The sequence below is a fragment of the Pseudophryne corroboree genome, chromosome 1 (genome assembly GCF_028390025.1).
Source record: "Pseudophryne corroboree isolate aPseCor3 chromosome 1, aPseCor3.hap2, whole genome shotgun sequence".
Lineage (NCBI taxonomy): Eukaryota > Metazoa > Chordata > Amphibia > Anura > Myobatrachidae > Pseudophryne > Pseudophryne corroboree.
In genome coordinates this window covers 1,200,757,025-1,200,774,955 of record NC_086444.1, presented here as the reverse complement: position 1 = coordinate 1,200,774,955, position 17,931 = coordinate 1,200,757,025, and the positions used below count along the sequence as shown (strand labels likewise).

Here is a 17,931-nt window from a genome sequence, read left to right as displayed (position 1 = left end):
AAAATTGGAAAGGTCGGCGGTCATTGTTACAGTTCCACCTCATATGCAAAACAAGCTTTACTATTCTAACCTTTTCGTGGTACCGAAACCGGATGGTTTGGTCAGACTGATTTTGAACTTGAACTCGTTAAACCCTCATCAAGTTCAAAATGGAGTCTCTGAGAGCAGTGATCTCAGGTATGGAGGAGGGGGAGTTTCTGGTATCCCTGGATATCAAGGATGCGTACCTCCACATTCCGATTTGGCCGCCACACCAGGCTTATCTCAGGTTTGCACTGTTAGACAGTCACTATCAGTTTCAGGCACTGCCATTCGGTCTCTCCACGGCACCGAGGGTGTTCACCAAGATGATGGCAGAGATGATGGTTCTCCTCCGCAGACAGGGAGTGAACATAATTACATATCTTGATGATCTGCTGATAAAGGTGTCGACCAGGGTGACCTTGTTACAGTCCATTGCTCTCACGACTCGTCTGCTCGGGGAACATGGTTGGATCCTGAACCTTCCAAAGTCACATTTGGAGCCGACAAGGAGATTGTCTTTCCTGGGGATGATCCCCCACACGGAAGTGCAGAAGGTGTTTCTACTGGAGGAAAAAGCGTTGGTGATTCAAACAATGGTCCGGGATGTCCTGAAGCTAGCCCGGGTGTCGGTTCATCAGTCCTTTCGCCTTCTGGGGAAGATGGTTGCCTCCTATGAGGCTCTACAGCAGAGGTTCTCAAACTCGGTCCTCGGGAGCCCACACAGGGCATGTTTTGCAGGTAACCCAGCAGGTGCACAGGTGTATTAATTACTCACTGACACATTTTAAAAGGTCCACAGGTGGATCTAATTATTTCACTTGCGATTCTGTGAGGAGACCTGCAAAACATGCACTGTGTGGGCCCCCGAGGACCGAGTTTGAGAACCTCTGCTCTACAGTATGGAAGATTCCATGCTCGATCCTTCCAACTGGATCTCCTAGACAAGTAGTCGGGGTCTCACCTACACATGCACCTGAGGATACGTCTGTCGCCGGAAGCATGGATTTCACTCCTCTGGTGGCTGCAAATGTCTCACCTTCTGGAGGGCCGCAGGTTCAAGATTCAGGACTGGATCCTTCTAACCACGGACGCAAGTCTCCGGGGTTGGGGCGCAGTCACTCAAGGGGAAACCTTCCAAGGAATCCAGTCTTCCAATAAACATTCTGGAACTAAGAGCCGTATGCAACGGTTTTCTCCAAGTGGCACATCTTCTGCGAGATCGTGCCGTTCAAGTACAGTCGGACAATGTAACGACGGTGGCCTACATAAACCGACAGGGCGGAACGAAGAGCAGAGCTGCAGTGTCAGAGGTAAAAGGATCCTCCTCTGGGCAGAAAGGCACGCACTGGCGCTGTCAGCAATCTTTATTCCGGGAGTAGACAACTGGGAAGCGGACTTACTTAGCAGACACGATCTCCATCCAGGAAAGTGGGGCCTCCATTCGGAGGTGTTCACAGAGGTGACAAATCTTTACGGTAAACCTCAAATAGACATGATGGCCTCACGTCTCAACAAGACGCTTTGGAGGTATTGTTCCAGGTCGAGAGACCCACAATCAGTGGGGGTGGGCGCCCTGGTGACTCCGTGGGTGTTCCAGTCAGTGTACATGTTTCCTCCACTTCCACTCATTCCAAGGGTTCTAAAAATCCTAAAGAGAACAAGAGTTCAGGCAATCCTCATTGCTCCGGACTGACCAATAAGGGCTTGGAACACGGATCTACTGCTGTAAGATCCGAGGCCTCTTCCTCTTCGGGAGGACCTTCTGTAACCGTTCGCATATCAAGACTTACCACAGCTACGTTTGACGGTATTGAGGTTGAACGCCAGATACTAGCTCGGAAGGGCATTCCGAACAAGGTTATTCCTACCCTGATACAGGCTACGCATTTGGAAAAAGTATGTGTCTTGGTGTGAATCCAAGAAGTTTCCTAAGGTGGAGTTTCAACTGGGATGGTTTCTCCTCTTCCTGCAAGCAGGTGTGGATATGGACCTGCGTTTGGGATCCGTGAAAGGTCCAGATTTCGGCCTTATCCATTTTCTTCCAGAAACAACTGGCTTCCCTCCCTGAGGTTCAGACTTTTTTTTTAAAGGGGTTCTGCACATCCAGCCTCCCTTTGTGCCGCCTACGGCACCCTGGGATCTTAACGTGGTGTTGCAGATCCTCCAATCAGATTGGTTCGAGCCTCTACAGGAGGTTGAGGTCAAGTGTCTCACGTGGAAGGCTGTCACTTTGTTGGCCTTGGCTTCTGCTAGACGTGTGTCAGAGTTGGGGGCTTTGTCTTGTAAAAGTCCCTACTTGATCTTCCATGAAGATAAAGCTGAGCTCTGGACACGTCAGCAATTCCTTCCAAAGGTTGTATTGGCTTTTCATATCAACCAACCGATTGTGGTGCCAGTTGCTACTGACTCATGAATTCCATCAAAGTCCTTGGATGTTGTAAGGGCTCTGAAGATTTGTGTGAAGAGGACTGCTTGTCGCAGAAAATCGGACTCTGTTTGTCCTGTATGATCCCAAGAACCTTGGGTGTCCTGCTTCTAAGCAGACAATCTCTCGCTGGATCAGGTTCACTATCCAGCAGGCGTATTCTTGGATTGCTGTGTCCGAAATCTGTTAAGGCCCACTCTACTTGTAAGGTGGATCCTTCCTGGGCGGCTGCCCGGGGTGTCTCGGCTTTACAGCTTTGCCGAGCGGCTACTTGGTCTGGGTCGAACACGTTTGCTAAGTTCTACAGGATCGATACTTTGGCCTTTGAGGACCTAAGGTTTGGTCAATCAGTTCTGCAGGAGCCTCCGCGCTCTCCCTCCCGTTCTGGGAGCTTTGGTACATCTCCATGGTACTAATGTGGACCCCAGCATCCTCTAGGACGTAAGAGAAAATAGGATTTTAATTAATTACCGGTAAATCCTTTTCTCGTAGTCCGTAGAGGATGCTGGGCGCCTGCCCAGCGCTTCGTTATTCTGCAGTGGTTACTTAGTTCAGTACTGCTTTGTTCTTAGTTATGTACTGCGTTATTACTTGTTTCAGTAATGTTATTCAGCTGTTGCTGAGTTTTAAGCTAGTTAGCTTGGTTTGCCTAGTTGTGTGAGCTGGTGTGAATCTCGCCACTATCTGTGTATTTCCTTCTCTCGAAGTATGTCGGTCTCCTCAGGCACAGTTTCTAGAGTCTGGTAGGAGGGGCATAGAGGGAGGAGCCAGCCCACACTATTAAACTCTTAAAGTGCCAGTGGTTCCTAGTGGACCCGTCTATACCCCCATGGTACTAATGTAGACCCCAGCATCCTCTACGGACTACGAGAAAAGGATTTACCGGTAGGTAATTAAAATCCTATTTTTACCCTGCACAGAAACAATATAACCCACCCAAATCTAATTTATCTCTGCACATGTTACATCTGCCCCATTTGCAGTGCACATGGTTTTGCCCAATTGCTAGTTTTTTTTGGTTTGCTAACAAACCTGCATGACCCCCAGAGGCAATAATTGGGAGTTAAGGTCAGCTATTTATTGATAATAAACCAAGAACTGTATGGTGGGTTTGCATCACCACCTAGTAGAGGCCTTTAGAATGCAATATTTAGGAAATGCATTTTAGTGACAGTTTAGTATAATGCCATTTCATTCCTATTCCTCCTTCTAAAATAAGCCTAGACGTTATTCTGTCTCCACATTCATCACTGCCAGTTCCAAGAATAGATTGCAATTTAGGAAGGAGTTTGCTTCAGTCTATTTGCAGCAAGAGGAAGAAATATACAGTTTTACCAGTGTGGTCCTGGCTGTGTGCTGGTTGCAGATTTACAATGTTATAACTCAGATGAACGTGTAAGTTATAGGGACTGTTCTATTTACAATTTAAATTATTATTTTATTGAACTAGCCTAATCTATATTGCACTATGGGGTGAATTCAAATGGCAACTTCTCCGCCTGGCCGAATTCGCACGACACCCGCCGCACTTTATTTTGCAGGGATCTCACTCAAAAGTGGGTAGCGAGCACTTCTGAGCGAATCGGGGACAAATCTGCCGGGCTAAGGGTGCGAGACGGGCAGCCATTGCTGGCGTTTAGTGGCTGGTTTGGGGAGCGGAGTGTTTTTCAGTAGCGTGGTAAAGAGCAGTCACTAGTTTATATTTAAAGTGTGTGGGTGTGTATATATATATATATATATATATATATATATATATATATATATATATATATATATATATATATATATATATATATATTATATATTACACACACTGACTGACTCATCTCTAATTTTCTTATTTCCCGATATGTTAGGGGATGAAATGGGTGCTGACATATTGACGCCATACCGATGCGTGGCTTGCGCTGCGTGAACGATAATGTTCAAATGGATAATTGGATCAAAATTTGGATTGCACCTCCGGTATGTGGACTTTCATGAACTATAAAAATAGTCCTGTCCCTTTTTACCGTTTCTGCTACGGGTGCTCCTCAGGTCATATTTACTTACATTAAGACATCTCAAATCTACCAAATATTAACATGAACAACCGTGAAAATCAGAAACTTCCATGCAGAGAACGCAGGTAGAACAGCTAGTTTCTCTCTCTCTCTCTCTCTCTCTCTCTCTCTCTCTCTCTCTCTCTCTCTCTCTCTCTCTCTCTCTCTCTCTCTCTCTCTCTCTCTCTCTCTCTCTCTCTCACATCAAGCACTGTAGACTTGGGGAAAGAAACAACTGTGATTAGTGTCGCACTTCGCCAACCATAAAATGATAGATAAGTACAACTATAGTACAGTCTGTACTTGATTATGAGCTGGGTGGAAGGAATTCTCATAGGAAAAGGGATGTCACCGGAGTGAATTGAATGCAAATGTGTTAATGTTCCTACTTCAATAGCTTCCCCTAAGCGCAGTTCTGTTAATAGCTTATAAACAGTCGGAGAATTAAATGCAGTGTTAACTTGTAATGAAAGAAAGACACATTTGTTCATTTTGCCAGCAACCTTACCCTGGATTTCCACTGCTACTTTAATAATAAGTGTTACAAACATGCATTCTCTCCATTTTCCATCAGCTACTTAGAGTAGTGACAAAAAGCTGAAATGACAAATCATAGCATGTGAGTATTTCTTGGTTTTACATTGCTACTACCCATAGCCAATTTTCTAAATCCGCAATCTATTGTGGACAATTCTGCTACCACCTCGATTCACGCAGGTTTTGCAGGTCAGGTTTTACAGGCAGTCTTTAAAACAGCAGCACAACATTCCAAGTTCTGGTAATCACAGATAGTACAGATTCCAAATGTCTCCTAACATAACCCCAGACCCCCAACCTATCGCCTGGCCACTTGCTGGCATCAGGAGCCATGACCTACTGAACAAACACATTTTTAAAGGTAGCAGACAAGTTGTAGTGATTAGCCCAGCTATGGTTTACAACAGACTCCGCTAAAACCCGCACCGGATTCCATCAGGCTTATTGCTGCTGCTCTAATCCTGCAAAAGCCTGCCATTCCACATTAACTTCATGCGGAATCTCACGCTGTGCCTGCCACACGATGTATATGATTTCTGCTGTAAAACTATTAGAAAATGATGAAAACAATACGATACTTCCATAGGAGTAATATAAGCGAAGCTGCTGTTTGAACTACCTGGCTGCGAAGGTCAAACAGGATGCTGCCATTGTTGCCTGGGAAAGCAGATAGTTGGAGATGGGGAGTTAGAAGTTTATTTTACTTTAGTGCGCGTTTAAACAATCCAGGAATAACTCTGGCAAAGTCTCTGTTTATACAAGGCCAGCGGAAGAGCCAACATTTCTCCGAGTGGAATAAAACCGCGCTCACCATTATGGCTGTGAGAGTCTGAGGGAGCCAAGTCCACGTGGTGTCTTCGTCTATCTCTGCTTTCATGCAGGAGAGCAGCTGTTTCATGGAATCTCAAACACCCTCCTGCAGCTTTTACTATAAGCATAACTTTGTCTTTCTGGCTTAACTTACGTGTAAAACTTTGTTTCACCCTCATAAACTATGTTTAAAGTATAAGAGTCAGAATTTACCTTATATCACAAGGGATATCGCACGTTTGCGTCCAGCGCTGAACAGGTTAATCCTGAAGTCATTTTATCTCACCTGCTCATGTTGCAATCCCTGGTCACGGGGTTATGTGAGATGGTCGACCCACTCACTCTCTGTCTGGACCCATTCCAGGCCTAAATTTAGTTCCCGGGCAGCGATAGGTGTGATGCGTGTATCACGACTTCTGCACGCGTATAGATTAGACTTTAATTGGCAGTAAGGCAATTTGTTCAGGGCACATATTGCAGCTTGTGAAATATTTATACCTCAAAATTTCCGCATGGAAACCTGAGAAAATTGAAGAATTGATGATATTTTGAGGAAAGGATAACACTTGTTTTCAATTATTTCATTACCTTGTGCTATTTATACTCAAAATTGCTAATCAGTTGCTCACTACATGCTGCCATATTTCTAAGAACAAAAAAAAAAAAATTAAACTGTTCAGAGAACTCTACTCCTTGTGTTTGATGGTGAACTTTTTCCTGTTTGCCTGACTCTTAGGGGTCTATGTACTAAGCTCTGAAGAGAGATAAAGTGGAGATAAAGTACCAGCCAATCAGCTCATAATTGTCATTTTTCAAACCCAGCCTGTAACATGGCCGTTAGGAGCTGATTGGTACTTTATCTCATCCACTTTATCTCTCACAAGGCTTAGTAAATATACCCCGTAGAGATATATAAAAGGGGAGTCCCAGCAGCTTATAATGTTTTATCATCTCTTATTTATATGGTGCCTTAAGGGTTCCGCAGCGCCATGCGCAGGAGGAGGAGCATAGCAGCATTATAGAGGAGTTGTATATGAGAACACAACTTCACAGATAGAAATAGTTAAAATCCTCAGATTATTTGGATAGCTAGCGACACAGAGGGAGAGAGGGATCTGCTAGCAAGAGCTTACACTCTAGAGCAGGGGTGTGGAACCTGCAGCCCTCCAGCTGTTGTTGAACTACATATTCCAGCATGCCCTGCAGCAGTTTTAGCATGGCCAAATAGCAAAACTGTAGCAGGGCATGCTGGTATGTATAGTTCCACAACAGCTGGAGGGTTAAAGCTTCCCCTCCCCTGACCTAGAGCATGGGTCTTTAACCTGTGGCCCTTCAGCTGCTGTGGAACTACAATCCCAGCATGCCCTGCCTCGGTTTTAACACGCTTTGATAGCAAATCTGTTGCAGGTCATGCTGGGATGTGTAGTTCCACAGCAGCTGGAGGGCCGCAGGTTGAAGACCCATGCTCTAGAGGGACTGTGGGTGGACACAAATGAGAAGTGGAGAATGAAGTTGGGTATTGTAGGGGCCAGAGAGTTTGGAGGAGGGATTGGAGGCTTTGTGAGGGGAGGTTTGAAGGCCGCGAGGCTGGGAGAGTGTCTGATGGAGTGTGGAAGGGCATTCCAGGGGACTGGTGCAGCACGGGAGAAATCCTGGAATCTGACGGTTGTGGGAAGTGTTGATCATGGCCGGATTGATGGTGGAGAGTGGTTTCAGTGAGCACGAGGAGGTTGAATTTAATTCTGAGAGGGATAGGGAACAATGGAGACCCGACATTGCTCCTTGGTACGTAAAGTAGGAAAATGTGTGAAAATCCGATTAAACTGCTATTCCCAGTTGTTATAATCAGCCTTAGCCTCGTGTTCTGAGGACAGCAGACTGTAATATTGGTGATTACGGCAGATAATACATCCAGAAGACAAGTGGCAGGATTTAACGTGTAATTACCATTTCAGTGCTTGTGTAGGTGAAGTCTGTCCTTGGTGTGGGATGGGGCGAGCAATGTTTGGCATGCAGATCCACTCAAGGGGCCGATTGTTACAAATTCATAGAAGTTGTATGTTACGTGCGTCAAGTCATTCCTTCACGGTCCCGTTGCTTAATAAGCCCATTCAGAGGCCCTGTGGAAATAATGCAGCTCTGATAAATTGATAAAGGGGAAAAATGTATCCAAGGCAGTAACGGGCTGCGAGTGTTATTACAGGACAGTGACCTCCTGGGCATTCCATCGTAAGAATGGCCTTCACAGTTTCTCTGGTAGTCCTTCTAAGACCATTGCCTGCGTAGATCCATTTTCATTGGTTGCACCAACCTGCAAGCTATCCGTTTAGGGAATGGTGAGTTCAATGAGGTATGAGGAGCTTTGTGGCTCATACCTCGCTGATGGCAAAGTCCCCTAATGTAGTCAATGGCAGTGGACTAAACACCGCCTATTATGGAGAGCTGTACTTTTCTGTGTTTGGAATATTTGCATACCCTAGTGAGATATCTTGGGGATGGGACCTAAACACAAAATTCTTTTATATTTCATATACACCTAGCCGGAAGGTCATTTTATATTCAATATTTTTCATAATTTTGCGCATTAAGCAAAATTTCTGCAAAATGAACCATCAGAAAGCAAAGGTGTCACTATCTCAGTCTCAATAATAATAATTAATAATCATAAAAGACTCTGAGGTATAAATTGTCGGAAATGGTGAACTAATATTTAATTATTAATTATTGATTCAGGACAAACACATTGCAAGCCAACGCAACGCAGAAAATGCACCGAGCGCAGCGCACCCTTGGGTGCCTTTTATAAAGGCGTAAAATTGGGTGTACATCTCGCCCTTCCATCATTAAACAAAAAAATCATGCAGGAAGATCAGCTGCTACCCCAGTTTGGGTGAGACCGTCTTCGTATGTATAGAGCACGGAGATCGCTAACTGCACCTGAGGCCGCTGGGCTGCCATTCTTTCCTGCCATAAAAACATACTTCAACGTAAAAAAAATAAAAAAAATAATTACCAAATGAATGCCCTTATTTATCAATCAGTGATAAATTTCACTGTGAGTGATGATTAACGTCAGCCAGTCATCTCCTAACTGCCATGTTACAGACTGTGGGGCAGATATATTAAGCCTGGAGAAGTGATAAAGCCGTGATAAGTGCAAGGTGATAACGCACCAGCCAATCAGCTCCAATATGCAAATTGACAGTTAAGAACTGACTGGTTTATCACCTTGCACTTATCACAGGTTTATCACTTCCTTATGCCTTCTCCAGGTTTAATACATCTGCCCCTGTGTTTGAAAAATAACAGGAGCGGATTGGCTTGTGCAGTTTATCACTTACAGTGAAATGTATCACTCATTGATAAATAAGGGCATAAAAGCATGTGATGGTGGGGAATTCTTAATATGATAGGGGCTGTGAATTATACATATAATTACGCTTCGCCCTGTGGTAAGAATTACACCCCATATCTGGGTTAAGGACCTGATCATTTATCAGTAGTAAATCTCCATTGCATTTAATCTCCGGGAACCTGGGAGTCGTCCAGGATTCTTTTGGCAGCGGAGTACTTCAGCTATAAATGGAGAATGGAACTAGATGACCTACTTTTAGACCATTTTTTATTCTCCCTTATTTAACTGCAAGAGTGTCTGAAAGTGGAACAGCCAAGGACGTTCCCTGGCGACGGGAGTGACCACGCTTAACGCTGCAGGAGCATCTGACTCTCCCGAACTGTTGTTCTACGTAAAGTTTCTTATGAACGGAGCAGCCGTCATTGCCACCCACCAGCGCCGTGTCTTGGTTGCACCCTCCTGCAACTTTCACCAATTTTTTTTTTTTCTTTAATGCTGAGCAGCCAGCTCCTTATCCTCAAACTTAATTATTTACTGTTGGACTGTGACAGAACACAGAACGCTTCTATGGATTGTATTCACAGAGCTGCGTCCTAACCAAGGCCACCGCCCCTGATACTCTATAATAAGAGTTTATAGCAGGAATAAGTAAAGTGGTGTCCGGTACAAGCTGCAGGGGGTCTGCAAGCGACCTGAATTAAAGTCGCCCGAAGGTGGAAAAGCTCTAATTATAAAGCAAAAAACAAATCACTAAACAGATCGGTATGTAAAGGGTTAAGAAAACCTGTAATAAATCGCTGTATACGGCTTAAGTGAGATTGAGCCAGGTAGTAAATGAAATTGAGTTTTAATGATGGCGTTTTATGGATGAGCTGATCCCTGTGTGATGTTGGAGGATAGGCTTAGTAATGTCAATACCATAAAACAACCAGAAAAGTGGTTATTTTGCTGTGACAGATAGACTGGCAGGGTTGCTGAGGAACTGGCCTGGATGCATACAAGACTGGAATCATTTTGGGTTAATGAAGAACACTAGTTGCATTTAGGTTAACGGACAGGTCTGTATCTTTTATGCATGGATGGTCCAGAGCACGCAACCACAGCTGGGATGCAAATATGAATAGGGTACCACTGACCTTGTTTTGAAGTGTAGATGTTTTAACAGAGGAGCTTCCGTGATGGGGGACTGGACTGGGTTGTAGAATCGGGAACTGCTCTTTTGTGTATACCCCATGGCTATTATCCCTACTTTCAGTTGTCGTTAGCCTTAAAAGTAGGGTGTCCACACCGTGTGTGTCATTTATAGTGATTTCATCTGTAGTTCCTTTGTTGTGTGGTCTTAAACTTTAATGGTGATTTCTGCATGCAGATTAATTTTTTTTTTTATGTTTCTTTGATTATATTTTTATCTGACTTGTGGATGGTCATCTGGAAGTTTTAATAAACCAGCATCTCCTTCATTATGGATTCCGTATCTACATTGTAGTAGATTTGTGTTGTAATAAAAAAAATTATATCTTCTCCCTGGTAATGTAAAATCAAGGCTGAAAAGCACAGACTGAAGATGAAAACAGTCTATTTTGTATATGTTGCAGGAGGGCATATAAAAGACAATCAGGTGAGATAACCTAAAATCCGAAAACCACTTTAAGTTCAAACGTGTGTAAAGGAATCCTAGAAATCTTGGTCTCCCCCGCCCCTTTCTTATTCGGAGATAAAGTAACCAGATCGTAACGGACTGCACTGGAATAGTTAGAGTATTTCAGGAGATTTGTGTTCTGATTTTGTGGGAAGCAGTGACCGATTAAGATACAGACTGAGGGGGGAATTCAATTATGGGTAATTGTCATGGCCGGGGCTATTCAATTATTCTTGATAAGCTGGAGCGAGCCGTGCTTTATCGGGGATTATGTTTCTCCTGCCACAGGCAGGAGAAACAAATCCCCGAATACACAAAGGTTTCACTGAACCTGTGCGTTTTAAGTAGCAAAGGTATTTTTTGGGGGGCAGCTAAATTGGATTGGCTGCCCAAAAATACAGAATAAACATCTGAAACATTGCAAAATACATCAGTTTATTCTCCTTTAATTGAATTACCCCCTGAGATTTATATAGTGGGAGGAGCAGGGTCCCCAGCATCAGAGTATATCAGGAGGGGAGTGATGTGTCAGTGAGGACAGGGCTGCATGTGACAGGGGCAGTGACATGATGTGAGGAGGGGAATAGTGGCAGCAGGAAGCCACAGACTGAGAGTTATATAGTGGGAGGAGCAGGGTCCCCAGCAGCACAGAGTGTATCAGGAGATGAGGGATGTGTAGGTGTGAGGTAGTACCCTGCATATAACCACGTGTGTAGCTGTGTGGTAGTATCCAGCATATAACCACGTGTGTAGCTGTGTGGTAGTATCCAGCACATAACCACATCTGATCGGACAGGCAGTGATTCAGTTAATGCACCTCTCCTCAGTGTGGTACTGACAGTCTGCAGCTGGGTGACCTTGCAACCTCTCCCGCAACAGAACATCTGCTGCATTACTCATGTGTCAGCAGTCAGGCACCACAGGCCGAAGGCAGCTCTGTGGGATAGGAAATGTAAGCTTACATGAAAAGACCGATACATGCTCCCCTACATAGCTAGAACAACATGTCCACTGCTATATTAGATAAAAGTGTCTGTGTGCCAAACACGCTGTGCTAGATGCAAGAGGCAATTTTCCATTGTACTCTGCCCAACCAACCAGGGACCATTGCCATAGAACTTACTGTTGTTGACGATGATGAGATCACTCTAGCTGGCTCTGGGAACAGCTCAAACAAGGTTGTGCTGTCTCTCCCACCTCGTCCCCCCGTGCATCCTTGTACTGCGGCTGCTATACGTTCTGTAGTGCGCTTTATCTTTTTGTCCTGTACCTTGCCTATTACTTCTTACATATTACTCCTAATGTCTTGGTATTACGTTGTGTATGCGTCACAGTTCCATGTTTTGCCTCTGCTCGTTGAACCTCCACATTTTATTTACAGTGCTCCAATCACGACTGACCCCGGCATCTCGAAAACAGAGAATGCCGAAACATTTGGGATCCCAAAACCGAGAATCCTCGTGTGACGGGTATGGCTAAATCTAACCCTAAGCCTAAACCACCCGGGTCCTAGCCCTAATACCCACCCAGATACTTACCTTCGGCATCCCGGTGGCCGGTGTACCTGCTCCAGTGTCCTGAGCGGTGTCAGGAATCCAGCGGCTGTCACATGACCGCTGGGATGCCAAAAGCATCCCATACGTAGTATATATTACTATATTATAACATCTAGTGTAGTGGTTCTCAAACTCCGTCCTCCTTAGCGCAGTTTGAATGAATCCGTATACAGGTTAAATATCCCATATCCAAATATTCTGAAATACAGAATTTTTTGAGTGAGAGTGAGATAGTGAAACCTTTGTTTTCTGATGGCTCAATGTACACAAATGTTGTTTAATACACAAGTTATTAAAAATATTGTATTAAATGACCTTCAGGCTGTGTGTATAAGGCAGGCATGTCCAAACTGCGGCCCTCCAGCTGTTGTGAAACTACATATCCCAGCATGCCCTGACACAGTTTTGCTGTCTGAGAATGCTAAAGCTGTGTCAGGGCATGCTGGGATGTGTAGTTTCTCAACAGCTAGATGGCCGCAGTTTGGACATGCCTGGTATGAGGTGTATATGAAACATAAATGCATTCTGTGCTTAGACTTAGGTCCCATCGCTATGATATCGCATTATGGTATGCAATTATTCCAAAATACTTCTGGTCCCAAGCATTTTGCATAAGGGATACTCAACCTGTAAAGTGTATAGCCTAATGTATCCTGATTGCCCTTCCTGAAATCCAGGTGTCATGGCTACTAATCCCTGACCACTAAGCCGGTTAAATCTCTGGGGTTCCCGAGTGCTGCGCCGTTTGGGTTGGCGCTGGCTCTGAATAGCTCCTGCAGTGTGTGCCTCATGCCTTAGTGGCGTTACTATAGACTTGTAACCTGATGGGCTGCATTTCACGGCTATTGTGCGAAGGCTGCCTATATAATAGTCAGAAGTGGCTGCCCCTTACACGTGATGCACAGTGAGGGCCCCCGCCAACGACTACGATGGAGGGATGGACTAGGCTGGGTAGGCCGTGGCTGGGTAAGGTAGGGGGGAAGGGAGACAAGTGACCTCGAGAATGATGGGTCACAAGTGCTAGCAAAGCGTAGTATGTAATAATGCATTATTTCTGGCGAGTGCCTCTGTGACCGAAGTGCACCTCTGCGGCTGCTATCTGTGTCATTATTGTGGCGTGTAAGACATTAGCGCTCCTGTAACCAGGCACATTAAGTCATAAAACAAGCAGACACGGCTGCTTGCATTTCATAAAACACCGTTTACCAGCATCACTGCACATTTAATTAAAGGGGTTTTTCTTTGTAATGTATTTTAATAGTCACCCGTCTCCCTCCCTCTATGGCATAACGCCATGGAACGTCCTGGCACTCCCATGCAGCCGTAACCTCTATGGCGTTAAGCTTCGGTACTGCTCCATAGCGGGTAAGCCTAGGTTCGGCTTTGTCTGATTTCCCACCGATACAGCGAGGATGGCGCTCTGCCTAAAGTGGTCGGCACAGATCCTGTCTATATATGTAACTTCCCAGAGGGGTACTGTAGGGAAGGGATAACGTAAACCTCCTATATTCACTGTACCCCCTTCTTTGGGTGAACCACTGCTCCCTGTAGAAATGCACCAATGACTGTGTATCACCGCCGCCATGGTATCTGCTAAGGAATGCACCAATGGCGGCGTAACACCACCGCAGCAGATGCGCAGAAATGCAACAATGACTGTGTACCACCAACGCGGTAGCACCATTTATTATACGCAGCGAGTTTTATCACTCATTGATAAATTAGTCCCAAAGTACCAGTCAGTCAGCTCCTACCCGCCATGTTACAGGTTGTGTTTAATAAATGACAGGAGCTGATTGGTTGGTACTTTAAGCTGCTCGTGCAGCATCCAAAATATGCTACTGTGAAAATGCATGATGGTCTGGGGCCTGGAGAACCATTGCTTTTACTGACAAAAACAAATGCTAATAGAAGCATGGTTTGTTTTATTTAATGCTTGTAGGTTACCCTCCCTAGTCCTTGGCAGTTTTCATGTATCAATAAACAGGGTCCCTCTGCAGGGCATTGGCGTTACAGTACAGACCTATATGACCTGTGCCACACGGTCTGTCTAGTTCATGTTATGTATTCCGCAGGTCAGGTGTCTGACAGGATTTGCAGTAAGCGCTCATTGTAATCAAATGAGATGGCTCCGGGTCAGTGTAACCGAGCTGCTTATAATCCCATGCCTTCCCCTCGCTCATGACTGGAATGCTCCATGGAGAACACGTGTTGGAGAGATGTATCAAGCCTTGGAGAGAGATGGAGAAAAGTTGCCCATAGCAACTTCTATATTTTGCCTAGCACGATCTGTAAAATTACAGGTACAAGCTGATTGCTACAGGCAACCTCTCCACGTTCTCCCTCTGTGCGTAAACGGTCAGACATCACACAGTCGTACAATTGCTGTGGGTACATGGGCTGTTACCTCTCAGGGACGCCCACTGAAAGTGCGCCTCTGCGACTAAACGCGTTCTGCATCCGCGGCGGTAACGACCGGGACAGTGTGACTCACACGCATGTGCAGGCATCAAACACTGAACGCTTATGTCCGCCATCGTCACTGCGTCCATCTTGGAATTAGACTCTAAGGGATCGATTCAGTGAGGAGGTGAGGAATGTCATAGAAACAGCTGCTGAGCTCGCCCCCTCGCGGCCTGATCTCACTCCGGACTTGTGGATTTTTGTGCACAGCAGTGGTCTTCACTTTGCCGGCAGTCGGGCTCCCGGCGACCAGCATACCGGCGCTGGAATCCCGACGGCCGGCATGCCGACAGTTCTCCCTTTTGGGGCACCATGACCTCCCTGGAGGGAGAATAGATAGCAAGGGGCTCATTTGCGCTCGCCCAGCTGTCGGTATGCCGGTGGTCGGGATTCCGGCGCTGGCATGCTGGTCGCCGGGAGCCCGACCGCTGGCATACCATACTACACCCCCATATGGGGCTGCTAACAGAAATCCACATTACTGCATGAGGAAGGCAGCCATTTTGATATTCTCACAACAACTTGGGCTGCTTAACATATGGTTCTCCAGCTGTTGTGGAACTATGCATGCCAACCAGGACCCAGATCCCCCCCCCCCCTTCTGAGTATACTTGATCATGGAAGTGGGTCCCTCCTCCTCCGCAGCGCCATTTTCCTAGTGACCACTTCGGGAAGATGGCGTCGGACAGTGTAAGCAAAGAATCCCACACTGTGGCAGAATCTTTGCTCTCTAGTACACATGCGCCATCTTCCTGAATATCACTGGGAAGATGGGGACGGCACAGGAGGAGGGACCTGCATCCACGATCAAGCAAAGTAACATGCCTCCCCCAGTGCCCACCTCCCCTTCCTGATCTGAACAGCACCCCCTGTAGGGGACATGGACATGAGCTTGTTTAGGCCACGCCCTCATGGCAGTATCGGGCCTGGCGTTGCTCTCTATGTCCCTGGATTGGGGATGCCACATTGCTGTGCACATTATCCTGAGCAGTAAATATGTCCTAAAACCCCAGTAGTTGCCATCACATCACCTCACCCCGCTATATTTCATATTCATCTTTTTTAACGTTTCTAATTCATATTTGACCTTATTTTTGTCTGTTTTACCTCATGAAACTATGGTAACGGGAAGGCTCATTTGCAAAATATAAGATATACAGGCCATTAATGCATCTATGGAAAATGCTGCAACAGCCCATAAATGAAAAACCCTGCAACATCCCACAAAATCAAGATGGATATATAAAATCTTAACGTATCCATAAACCTATACACATGGCCCATAAATGCTGATTCGTGATATAATGACCACCGTTGTTCACCGCACTATACCATAAGTGGCTTAGGGTGGCTGCCTGCTGTGTTTTTTCATTAAATGTACACATTGGACAAGTCTCTACCGTGTGTAGAAACATGTCCTGGAAAGTGTACAGAAGTCCACAGGTGACCGGTTTTCTTTTTGTAGGGTGATTAATAATAACTCGATAGAGTGCCCAGATTTGCATAATAAGATGATATAGGAAGCCGTTGCTTTTGGCGTTCTGTGTTGTGACTTTGCAATGCAAAACTCATGTATTTTTTTTTTCCAGGCGTTTGACATGTAATAGCCAGGGCGGTTTGTGAATGTCTGAGCCGTGGTTTGGTACCAGGTGCGATTAGTATGGCTTTGTTACTCTGCTGCGATGCACAGGAGTGAGGAAGGATAGCTGGAGCTCCCGCTTTTTATGCCGGCACTCTGGGAGCCCAACATCAAACACAGTGGTGTCTGTCAAGTCTCTTCTCTAAATGCATGAAAGGATAATGCTGCCCTTGTTATACGCTGTGGCCCAGAATGTGCAAATGTAACCCACACAGACTTGTCATCTATTAACTCTTCTCTCATTCCGTTGCACATTATATATGGTGCTCCAGCCAACCAGCTCCTGTCATGTGTTTGAAAAATGACAGTTGGAAGCTGATTGTCTGGAACACCTTTTATCATACGCAACGGGTTTTAACACTTGTCGCCTATGATACAACTCGTTGATAAATCAACCCTGCAGCATGCAAAATGGCAGAAGCTGGTTGGTTGGTACTTAGGGGGAGATATTTCAAACTTTGGAGAGAGAAATTCTAATAAACCGCATACAGTAGCATAGGATTTTCTGCGTCGTAGCCTTTGGTGATCTATTTCTGGATAGGCCAGAACACACGAACTTATTGTGCCTTAGCTGCGGACTTCTTGTTTATACATAATGTACTGCGGAGCTTGCAGATGTATGTTATTATGCATTTATAGTGCCCTGACCATTACCGCAACACTTGCTTGCCTCCTGTCATTTGGAGGGGTCCAGGGGGTGAGAATACACCTATGAGTGTCGTTTAGGATTAGGCTATACTTCCCTGTGTTGGTGACAGTATGCTATACTCCTCTTTGGATGCAAATACTCCTTGAGAGAAGAATATTGCAACCCAGGAAAAAATCTACATAGTGCAAGCCCCAAATTAAGGGCAATGGTTAGAGGCATTGAGTAAGGGCAGGGTAGAGATGGCAGCAGGGAGACTAGTGCCCTCTAGTGTCTGCTTAGGTCCCAGCCGGTACTGTCGCCACCTATTTATCTCACAGTATAATCCCTCAGTGTCACACCCCTATTTCACCACATGTAGTCCTAGGAAAGGGAATTTTTTTTTGTAAAGAAAATAATGTGTATTGGAAGCACCAGGTTTCTTTAGAAGAAATCTTGTTGCTGGTCTTTTGCATCATTCTGAAACATAAAGTATTTATAGAGTATTAGGGCTTTTCCCAATTCACAGTACAGCAAGGACTGGGTCACATCAATGTCCTGTGATCTAAGATGAGTCATGGCTTAGAGTTGGGATAAGCAATCTGCAGGGCTCCTGCCACACAAGGGGGGGGGGGGGGGGGGACTGCAAGTCCCAGCAGACACTGTCAGCCGCTGGACGAATGTGCTGGGACTTGTAGTTCCACATCCCTGGAGAACTTTGGATTGCATGACTTTGGGTTAGCAGATGACTATTGCCCAGCCATGTGCTTTTCCGTTCCCATCAGAGTGGCAGGGGTGGGGGCGGGGGGGGGGTCC

General features: G+C 45.5%; 1 protein-coding gene across 2 annotated transcripts in view; it reads left to right on the top strand.

Moving 5' to 3' along the window:
• The window catches only part of RNF24 (ring finger protein 24), a 95,072-nt gene that overhangs the window by 30,526 nt on the left and 46,615 nt on the right, over positions 1–17,931 (top strand). Inside the window, exon 1 of one of the 2 annotated variants that reach the window (XM_063925322.1) lies at positions 9,933–9,955. The exons of the other annotated variant lie outside the window; for it this stretch is intronic. The gene's annotated coding sequence lies outside the window, so the exon portion shown is untranslated. Of the gene's footprint in view, positions 1–9,932; positions 9,956–17,931 lie in introns of those variants that run through there. 2 annotated transcript variants of the gene reach the window in all.